Source organism: Amblyomma maculatum, chromosome 2 (assembly GCF_055883805.1).
Source record: "Amblyomma maculatum isolate TAMU_Amacu chromosome 2, ASM5588380v1, whole genome shotgun sequence".
Taxonomy (NCBI): domain Eukaryota; kingdom Metazoa; phylum Arthropoda; class Arachnida; order Ixodida; family Ixodidae; genus Amblyomma; species Amblyomma maculatum.
The window spans coordinates 226,026,248-226,036,943 of record NC_139345.1 but is presented as its reverse complement, the minus strand read 5'-3'; the positions used below and the strand labels follow the sequence as shown (position 1 = coordinate 226,036,943).

The 10,696-nt window shown below is 43.2% G+C and overlaps 1 long non-coding RNA gene across 1 annotated transcript; it reads left to right on the top strand.

The window, feature by feature from the left end:
• The first annotated feature begins 2,407 nt into the window (after positions 1-2,407).
• LOC146201425 (uncharacterized) lies at positions 2,408-4,828 on the top strand. Its single transcript, XR_014704882.1, has 3 exons — positions 2,408-2,470; positions 3,366-3,470; positions 4,148-4,828. It is a non-coding gene; the product is annotated as an uncharacterized LOC146201425 (long non-coding RNA).
• Positions 4,829-10,696: the final 5,868 nt, after the last annotated feature.

Sequence of the window (10,696 nt, the reverse complement as noted above, 5' to 3'; positions counted from 1 at the left end):
TCAACAACGCGCCATAGTACAACAGCCAGAGAAGCAACGCGATGCAACAAAATTCACGCAGGAAACGAGCCGCAGAAGCAGACGCCCCAAGCCTTTCCTCTGCTCCGCTAGAGTTAGCTCCGCGCGCGCTTGTGATGCGCTCCTACGGCTGACAGCGCCACCTACGCTTTTCATCGCTCCGGAGACCACCTCGCTCCCATTGCCGCGCGCCGAAGACGGCACACTTCCCAATTCTAGAACACTATACCATGGAGGAAGAAAAAAGCTAGGAGAGAGCGCCGCGGCGGAAAAGTGAAGCCTAGTCATAAAAAATATAATGGAAAGCATCATGGGAAATTAGCCGTCACATGACACAGTAAGCGGTAGGCGCTAGCGCTTGTCCAGTTTCGGTTCCGGTTTCGCATGCTTCGCTATGTGATGTCTGCGCTTCCCTGCCTGCGCTCGAAACCCGAGATGCGGGGAGGGAGCGCCGAGCAGACGATGGAACTTTGGAACTTGGACCTTTGGATGGGCCGATGCGCGAGGGCCACGGCCGCATTCCGCCCGTGTATTTAGCAAAGCGTGGTTCAGTCTGCTATACTTCGCCATGAAATGCTGCGTGCCGGGGTGGAAGAACTGCACGGAAGAATACCGCCCTGGGCTCTCGTTCCATCGGTGAGTACATGTTGCCATGCGCTCCACGAGGAACAAAACTTTTGACGATCAGGGCATGTGCATGTATTGTTTGAGACTGAAATTGTTTTATTTTCTTCCGGAAATTAAATGATGATATGGCTGGCGAATGCTGCTTTTTTTTTTTTCGCCCTTTTTGCAACAGGTTTCCAAAGTGAAAACTCTTTGGATAAAAGCGCTACAACGCGATTAAACTTGGATGCCATCGAAATATAGCAGTATCTGCTCCGTGCACTTCAAATCTGATAATTTTATGGGTGGTTCACGTCGGCTGAAACCAAGAGCTGTACCGTCACTTTCACATACCGAGGTTTGTAGACCCAGCTATTTATCCCATTCGTATTCCTTATGTCCGATATTATTTCTGAAAAATAGAGAAATAGCGCCCCGACGCCGCGAGAGGCGTGTTGAACTATTGTGACGATGGTTTACGAGGTAGCAAAAAAAAGCGCGCAGTTTTAGCTGCCCGTGCCTGGTTTGTTAACTGTGCGAGATAGCGCCCGCGAGCACTTTGATCCGTTACTATGCTGCGCTCGTTTTTTTTTCCCTCTCACTCTTTTCTTTTTTCTTTTTTTTTTTTTTTTTGCGGAGTTTGGAATATATGTGAAAATAACACACTGAGCTGCCCGAGAATGAAACTATTTAGCCAAGTTAACAATATGCGCCTGTTTGATTGCGGCACTATGCGACAAAATGCTGCATATAAGCAATACAATTTCTTTTCCAGAAACTTGTACTTTATCGCCAATTAACGGGTGATAATTTTTTATTGCGGAATATATTATTGAACAAATTTGTACAGACCGTAAAACAAAAAGGAGAAAAAATTTGGGGACAGTAATTGGGTTCGGCATATCACTTAGAATTAAGTAAAAAAGAAATGTCCCATATTGTGCTATTGTCGCTTTCTTCGGTGGGTTGGTTATTGATTGACGCTCAGGAATCGAGAATAAATTTCCGGGTTCACGGAATTGCATGACAGCTAGTCTACGGATGATAATGGTTAATCTTCGGAAGACGAGCTACATTCCACCATTTCCTGCTTTGAACATATGAGTATAAATTTCCGGGTTCGCAGAATTGCATGACAGCTAGTCTACGGATGATAATGGTTAATCTTCGGAAGACGACCTACATTCAACCATTTCCTGCTTCGACCATACCATATGGTCGAAGCAGGAAGCAAAGTATGGCTTTCTTGCTCCTTTAATTACAGCTATCCCTTAAAAAATCAGTATCTTAATTTATGGAAGCATGCTGGTTTATTTTTTTCCAGAGTTCTTCAGTGAGGGAAAGTGCTGTGCTGCTGAGCACCAGCAGAGCAGAACCTACCCCCCACGAAGCGGTGCTAACGTTCCAAGATGAGCCTGTAGGTGGAACGTTTCAAATTTTTCTTATAAGAAAAAAAGAACAATGAAAATATGCAGCTGTACTGGACATGATGTGTCGTTTGTCTCTTTACAGGTAGCTTCTCAGGAGGCGTCAGAGCCCATGGACATTTCAGATGAGCCAATCCTTATTACTGTGGACACTTTGACTGACTTGTCAGCATCACAAGATGTCTTGGCAAGTCAAACAATCTCTGTGAATATTTAATGAGCAAAGAAAGAGCAGTGCTTGTTACCAATTTTCCTAGAAGTTCATGCACATTTCTTACTGTCAGAAGATGGCAAATTTGTGAAATTAGTTACTTTTTTACCTGATGCAGCTGGCCTCCCCGGAAGTAGAAGTTTTGCTTGCTTTATTTCCATTAGTCACAGACACCACTGCTGAACAAACAGCTAGTCAAGAAATGTTGGTATGTCTGCTTGTGATACTATCCTTGCAAGTTTGCTAAACCAGCACATATTTAAGACCAATTTGTACTTAGGACCAAAACATATTCCCAGAGCCAGCCCAAGTGATAGGCTCCAAGCCCAGAGCTTAAGAATTGTTATAATATTGCCTTGACATGGCCTTACCAGTATTACTACTATGCATATTGTGTAATTTTCCACTTTGTCTGCCTGCATAGTTAAGATGGGCGCATCAACAGAGAATATACTGTTGCTAGGTGAGTCTGGAGATGTACTTTGGAAAGCCTGCAAAACAGCAAGTGTTGAAAATTGTTATCATACCATAGCTTACTTGAGGCTGCATTTTCTAAGGACAAGTTCGCAAAGATGGCCTCTGAAGTATGTTTAACTGGAAATTTTAATCTTGCCCCAATGTTGCAAAATGGTATTTTGAAAAACATAAATACGCAATAATCAGTGAATGGATGGTTTACTCCAGCAATTAAATATATCCAGGCTGAGAAATGGAATTATGGCCCCTATTAAAAGCTACTAGCTCCAAAATCTATCTCTATGAGAGTCATTTTTTTTTATTCGGAAAGAAAAACACGCTGTGTATTTTGCTGTACCCATATATGTGTAGCCATCAGTACTTTGGGACCTGCCAAAAGTGACGATGTGTTAGATAGTAAGCACGAAGAAACAAAGCTAGGTTCAAGTTTTATGAGCACCAAAAAATGATATTCAACTCAATTTATTGAAAAAAAATGTCTGATTTTTTTTATGATTGATATTTTTAATTGATCTGCTTATGTAATTTAATCTGCTCTTGCACTAGTTGTAATAAAGACTTCAAGTTGATTACTGCAACAAGACCAATTACTCTATTTGCATGCACTGTGATTATGCTTTTTATAGCCAGGCAGTTCAAGTCAGCATGATGCAAACATGGAGGCCTCTCCATCACCACACTTGCAAGAAAGCCAAATTTTAGAAAGACCGTCAACTTCACGATGCGAACTGGTAAGGAAACTTCAGGAAGGCGCGTTATTGGAAATACTCATTTTTATGTGTTTAGTGATAGCCCACAAAGAAGGAGGGCTTTTGTAAGCATTGCATATGTCATTAGTTAGAGCCACTGGGCTTGCTCCTTCATATAGGCTGCACACCCCTGCTTGAAGAAAAAAAGAAAAAAAAAAGGCAACATTATCTTGGAAGCATATTAAAGTCTTAATTAATAGATGCTTTCTTTTGTCTAGGTGAATTCTGAAGGCATGTAAATAAAAACCATCTATAAATTAACGAGACATATCTTTTGCAGTACCTTTCATACCTGAGTATTATGTGTGCGTGCATGTTTTCATTGTTGAAGCTCTTGTCAAAACCAAAATAGGAAATTGTACAGTACAGTTTTGTAATCAAATTCTAGCATTAATAATTTAGAACAGTATCTCTGTATTTGTAGAGCACTGCCATAGGATTGCTTGACTTGACTTAGTAAGTAAAATTACATTATGCGCGAGCCAAAACTTGAACTCAGCGTGTAGATATGAACTTTTGATTTTGCAAATTTTGTTAAAAATTTGCTAAATCTGCAAAAAAGAAAAAAATTTGGAAGTGAAATGATCTGTTGTATTTAGCTATTTATGTGTTTTTTGGAGTTTGCTATAAGTTAATGTTTAGTGTAAACTTCATTTCAGCTACAGGTTGTAGAAGACACACCTGAAAAAGCTTTTCTGCGGAGTGAGGTGAAACGATATTAAAATCTCCAAACTGCAAGCAAAAAGCGGATAAAAACTTTGCAGCAGTCTCGACGCCGGCTTGTACGCAAAGTTGCTCACCTCAAAGATGTGATCAAGGACTTAAAAAAAAATCGTATCCTTCTTGACCAGAACATTTCCACGCTGGAAAGCCTCGCTGGTTCTAACAAGGACCTTCTGATGCGTCAAATGGCACGTAAGACAGGGGCAGCAATGCCATCTGTTTATTCACCTGAACTTAGGGCCTTTGCTCTCACTTTACATTTTTATTCCCCAAAGGCATATAACTACGTACGAGCTGTATTTGATACCTGCTTGCCACACCCAAAAACATGGTCGAAGTGGTATCAAAGCATTGATGGTGCTGCTGGATTCACAAAAGAAGCCCTGGTTGCACTAGAGATGAAAGTCTGCCAAAATTCAAATGAAGGCTATCCGACACTTTGTAATTTGGTCATTGACGAAATGGCGATTCGAAGGCATGTAGAGTGGGACGGCAAACAATTTCATGGATATGTAGATATGGGAACAAAAGTAAATGATGACTGTTTCCCAATTGCCAAAGACGCATTTTTCCTAATGCTGGTAGCAATTAATGGACGATGGAAACTTCCAATGGGTTATTTTTTAGTTGATGGACTTGCAGGGGAGCAAAGAAGCAGCCTAGTTCTACAGGCTCTCTCTCTCGCTCACGAAAAAGGAGCACATGTTGTGAACGTGACCTGTGATGGCGCTGCAGCAAACCTATCTATGTTGCGCAGCCTAGGCTGCAAGCTCGAACTAGCTAAACTGGATGCATCCTTCCCACATCCAGTAACCAGAAAACCTGTCTTTGCTATGCTCGATGCATGCCACATGCTGAAACTGCTGCGGAATACACTCTGTGATAAAAAAATTATTGTAGATGAAGATGGAGGAGTAATTAATCGGAAACATATTGAGGACCTCCATGAAATTCAGTATGCTGAAGGGCTCCATTTGGCTAATAAGTTGAGGCAATCACATGTTAATTGAAAAAGCCAGCCCATGAAAGTATCCCTTGCAGCACAGGTGTTCAGCAAGTCTGTAGCCGATGCTTTAGCGCAATGCAGAGCTCAGAATGTTTCAAGGCTGCGTAATTCTTCTGCAACAGAAACATTTTTTAGGTATGTGAATGATACATTTGATATCCTTAACTCCCGAAAATTAAAGCAGCATGGGTGGAAAAAGCCACTGACAGTTGAGAACTCGGCTAGTGTCATTGCATACCTGCAGAAACTAAAGTCCTACTTTTCATCATTGAGGGAATCTGTAGGTGGAAAGCTGATGATCGAAACGAACAGAAAAACTGGATTTATTGGCTTTATTATTTGCATCGAAAGTGTTATCTCTTTGTATAACCACTTAATACGTGCCAATCAGCTATTGGCATACCTCCCTACAGTAAAACTAAGCCAGGACCACCTGGAATTATTCTTTGCTGCCATTCGCTCATTTTGCCGATGCAATGATAACCCCACTGCAAGACAGTTTGCTGCAGCATACAAACGTTTAATAGTTCAAAACGAGGTGAAGGATGTTGCTGCCGGGAACTGCCTTCCATTAGAACACATACAAATTTTGTATGCGAGTTCGACAGCAAAGCCTTCATCGATGGATGTGATTAACCTGAGTACCGCCAGAAGAAGTCTTGCTGACAGTGAAACACCTCCAAGAACAGAGATTCTTTCTGAAGATCACGCATACTGCGCTGATCCAGGCAAAATTTCAGAACTTGGCGATTCAATCATTGCATACATCGCTGGTTTTGTTGTTCGCCATTTGCAGGCCCGCATCAAGTGCTCAGAGTGCACATCTGCATTGATTGTGTCAGGCCCTGTGTACACTGCACACTCTCTAATCCAAAGGAAATCATTCGGTGGACTAAATTATCCTTCAAGTGATGCACTGATAATTTGCAGAGAAGCAGAGAAACAGCTGTGTAGGACACTAGTGCACTGCTCACTGCCATCGCAAAGACTTGCAGAAGAAGTTGCCTTGGCCACCATGACCACCTTCATTGGCAGAGGTCTGTTCAAAGGTCTAGATGAGCATATGCTCGACAATTCTGCCCTGGAGAGCCACTCTTCTCATTTGATGAGAGCAGTAGTAGACAAATATCTGGATGTAAGAATGCATCACCTTGCAAAGTCAATAACACAGAAGCTTCATGAGGAAAAGGTTCGTCAAAAACATACGAAATTAACTCAGTTCAGGGGCCAGTAGCAAGTTGTTGTGTCGGGTATAACACTCTGACCTCTTACAAGAAAGGCAAATTTTCTTCCATTTGCTTTGAGTGCTACTTCCTTGTTGCTTCAAGCCTCATCTTTTTTTTATCCATTTTATTTTGGGACTAAATCATGCTGTAAACGATTGCAGCATGCTCTTTCACTATAGAGGCACTCATTTCACTGGGGCATCATTTGACGGGCTGTGTAATTCTGCGCTCGTTTCTGCATTTGGGTCATGCAAGCGCTTAAAGATTTGCATCGTCTTTTATCCCTGTCTTTGTAAACCGAAACAGTGCACATGTTTTCCCCTAACATGCTCGAACTAGCACAATTACAACCACTGCTTTGGGTTGGACAGAGGGTTCCTTAGGACTTGCAGATATTTTATTGTTTTTATTTACTCAGTACTGCAGGCCTGAGCCCAAGCAGGAAGTGCATACAAGACAAAAATAATTCCTTTGGGTCTCCAGCATTAAATATATTGATAAACCCAAGGCTAATAAATATAATTGGATCAGAAATGGGAGAAAAAATGGTTCAAGGGAGAATGGAACAAAACAAGAGCATGCTGTTATTGACTGTACAGCTTGGGCTTCTTTTGTGGTCTAGCAGCGGTTTTTATGCTTTGACGATGACTTTTGTCTGTGGATTCTATTGTCTTTTATGGTTTAATTACTTCTTACCAGAAAAAGAGAAAGCATTGCATAAAGTGTCTGTTCTCACTGAACACAAAAGGTAACATGGAAAAAATGACACAAGGTATCTGTATGAAGAGGGGTGAGGCCCATGTCAGTGGCAAAGGCAGCATTAAGTAAACGCTGGTATGTCGCAGTATGGTATAAGTAATGGCTTATTATAAGGCATGTAGGGCTTCAAAGAGAGACAAGGCAGGAAGGAAAGATGGGAAGGTTAACCAAAAGATATTGGTTTGCCACCCCTTAAAGAATAAAGCCAAGTTAATGTTGAAGCATACAAAGGAGCATACTTAAAGGGAAGCATACTTTGCAGCCAGCAAGTCATAGCATAGTGCACACACAATGCCCTCGAGAAACACAAAATTGCCTATCATGCCATCAGGACCATCAAGTGCTGTGGCCACTGGCAAGGACCTTCGTCACTGCATGTTTAATGTAGGAGGGGTGTGCTCACCAAGACATGCCAGAGCATGTAGAGCTTCCAAAATTGCAAGTACACATTGAGGACAGTCCTTTTAAGGAAGCCATGACTCTGGAAGTTTCATTTAAGCAATGCTGCAGCCTGTTTATGCGTGTTTGAGTGAAAATGGCTTAATAGTCTAGAAAATAGATGCAAAAAAGGCAGAGTAATGCAGCTTGCTAGTATTTATTTGATCAGTAATAAGGTTCGTCAGTTGTATGCCATGAATGGGGCTAGTCCAAAAATGTTGTACACAGAGGTAAGAATTATTCAGTCACAACATGTCAACTGCCATAACGAGAAATGTATTTTGAGCTACAGCAAAATTTTCCTGTGCCTTTGTTCCAAGTGCTTGTTCAAAGATATATGTCTGAATGAAGCTCATTTTGTGATGCGTGATGGCCCGACTGTCTACATAAGCATTTTCATATGAAGGTCTTGGCCAGTGATTGTATTGCTGCACCTTGCATATGTGATGACTATTGTGTCAACAACCTGTAACCATGATAACCTGATGGTGTATATGAAAATTTGTATGCTAGCCCTGGTCTTTCCACACTTTGTGAATACTTTATGCTGTTGCAGTTCTGTTACTATATGCACCCGCTCATTTGTGATTACATGCTTTCTCTGGATAAATATCGTTCATGTAAATCTGTCCATTGGTTGTTTGTGTCATTTGCTGATTGATACTGCTTAACACAAGCAGCAAGCTGGTGTTGGTTTGTCCATGTCGCGCTGGCGAAAACGAAATGCTTCATTATTTCTGCGTATCAGTGGATGTGTTCGGAAAAGGGCAGTAAGTTACTTCTGAAGCAATGGAGCTTGCCTGAAGGCCAACCCAGAGCAGCTTGGAAATAGGCGCTTTAAATAAATGCGAGGAGGCCCTGCGCAGGGGCCAGCCTAAAGCCAGCGACTTTCGAGAGGGGCGAAGCACGCGGGCCTAAAGTACTAGCCACTGTACCCAAAGTGCGGTCTGTCCGAGAAACGCGGGGTTTTCAGCTGCGCGACGGAGCGCCGCTGAAAATCGCGCGTTTCTCGGCCAGACCGGACTTTGGCCCGCGCGCTTCGCCCCTCTCGAGAGTCTCTCTTTAGGCCGGCCCCTGCGCAGGGCCTCCTCGCATTTCATCAAAACGCCTATGTCCAAGCTGCTCTGTCTGCCCGAGAGACGCGGTGTTTTCAGCGGCGCGACGAAGCGCTCGTTAAACGCGCATCGTGAGGAATCGCCTTTTTAGCTAGAAGTTCTCTTTGTCTATTCTTTAGGGTTGCGTTTACACGATGCGTGTGCAAAAAAAAAAGAAAAATAAGAAAAAAAACTTGCGTAATAACATGGAGAGATTTCATATGAACCACCGTTTCAGCGACAACGTCGCGGCCTTGGAGTTATTTCAGAGCCGGTATCTAGATTTATACTTTCACTAATAGCAAGAAAACGCCTCTGTTCACGTCGGCACCACAATACCGGATACCTATGATTACAATTTCTTATGTATCGCATGTTATAGGAAATGCAGACCTCAAGCCAGTTTCCCAGGCATTCAACACTATTGTAGTTCGAATGCGTTGCCTGCATGGCGAACCCGTAGATGAAAACGTTACCTGCATTACTCTCTCCGGTGTGCTTACAAACACCGAGCACAATGCAACATTGGAAAACTGAGCAACTGAGGTGTTAGAACAAGACGCGAAACTTTCAGCAGACCTCTGCGGTAGGCTTCTCGCTGAAACTAGAGCACTATACTGAAACGTCCCGAGTCACTAAAAACTACCGCGCGCCCAGCTGGCTTTGAGTCTGGCGACTATGTTGGCTAAATTCCCAAAGGGGGGATGTGCTGGAAATACAATTGGCACCAAGGTTGAACATGTGGAGGGCTATAAGTACCTTGGGCATATGGATCAATGAAGGAAAAAATTACCTAGAAAAGCATGAAAGAATTACGATAGACAAAGGGAAAAGGAGTTCGGATATTATGAAACACAGGGCCCTCTGGAATTATAACAGGTAGGAGGTTGTTAGAGGGGTATGGAAGGGTGTTATGGTACCAGGACTCACTTTTGGAAATGCAGTCCTGTGCATAAAATCAGAAGTACAGTCAGGCCTTGAAATCAGACAGAGAAAGGTAGGTAGATTGGCATTGGGAGCACATGGCAACACACCTAATGAAGGAGTCCAGGGAGATATGCCCCTTCATGGATCACTGCCTTGTCGTGGCGGAGGGGCTTGCGAAACTCGATGAAGTCGTGAGCTCTGCTGTGTAGGGCCACCCAAGATAGAGAGGTCACGGCAGAGAGTTCTGACAAAATGTGATTCACTGGAGAAGGTAATGGCAACCCACTCCAGTATTTCCTGCCAAGAAAACCCTATGGCCAGTCACAATACCATTAAAGATATGGCGCCGGAAGATGAGCCCCCCAGGTTGGAAGGCGTCCCACATGTTACTGGGGATGAACAAAGGGCGATTCCTAGTAGCTCCAGGACGAATGAAGCGGCTGGGCTAAAGCCAAAAGGACGCTCAGTTGTGGATGTGTCGGGAAGCGACCGGAAAGTCCGATGTTGCAAGGAGATATATCACATAGCAACATGGAATGTAAGATCTATGACGCAAGGTAAACTGGATGTCGTCAAGCGAGAAATGGACAGATTGAACATTGATATCTTGGGTATCAGCGAGCTCAAGTGGACCGGAATGGGAGAATTTAACTCCGGCAACCATTATGTCTTTTTTTGTGGGCACGAATCCAAGGGAAGGAATGGGGTCGCTCTCATAGTAAACAGAAGAATGGGCAAAGCAGTGCTAGGGTACAACCCCAAAAACGACCGAATGATTTCACTTCGGATCCAAGGTCAGCCTTTCAACATAACAGTTATCCAAGTCTATGCACCGACCACTGCTGCTGAAGAAGCTGACGTTGAGAGATTTTATGCGGACCTACAATGCCTTTTAGGCCACACCCCATCATCAGACGTCGTTTTTCTCATAGGAGACTGGGATGCTAAGGTCGGGAGCGAAGAAATATCCGGAATTATAGGCAAGTTCGGTCTTGGCGAGCCAAATGAAGCTGGGCAGAGGCTAGTAGAGTTTTG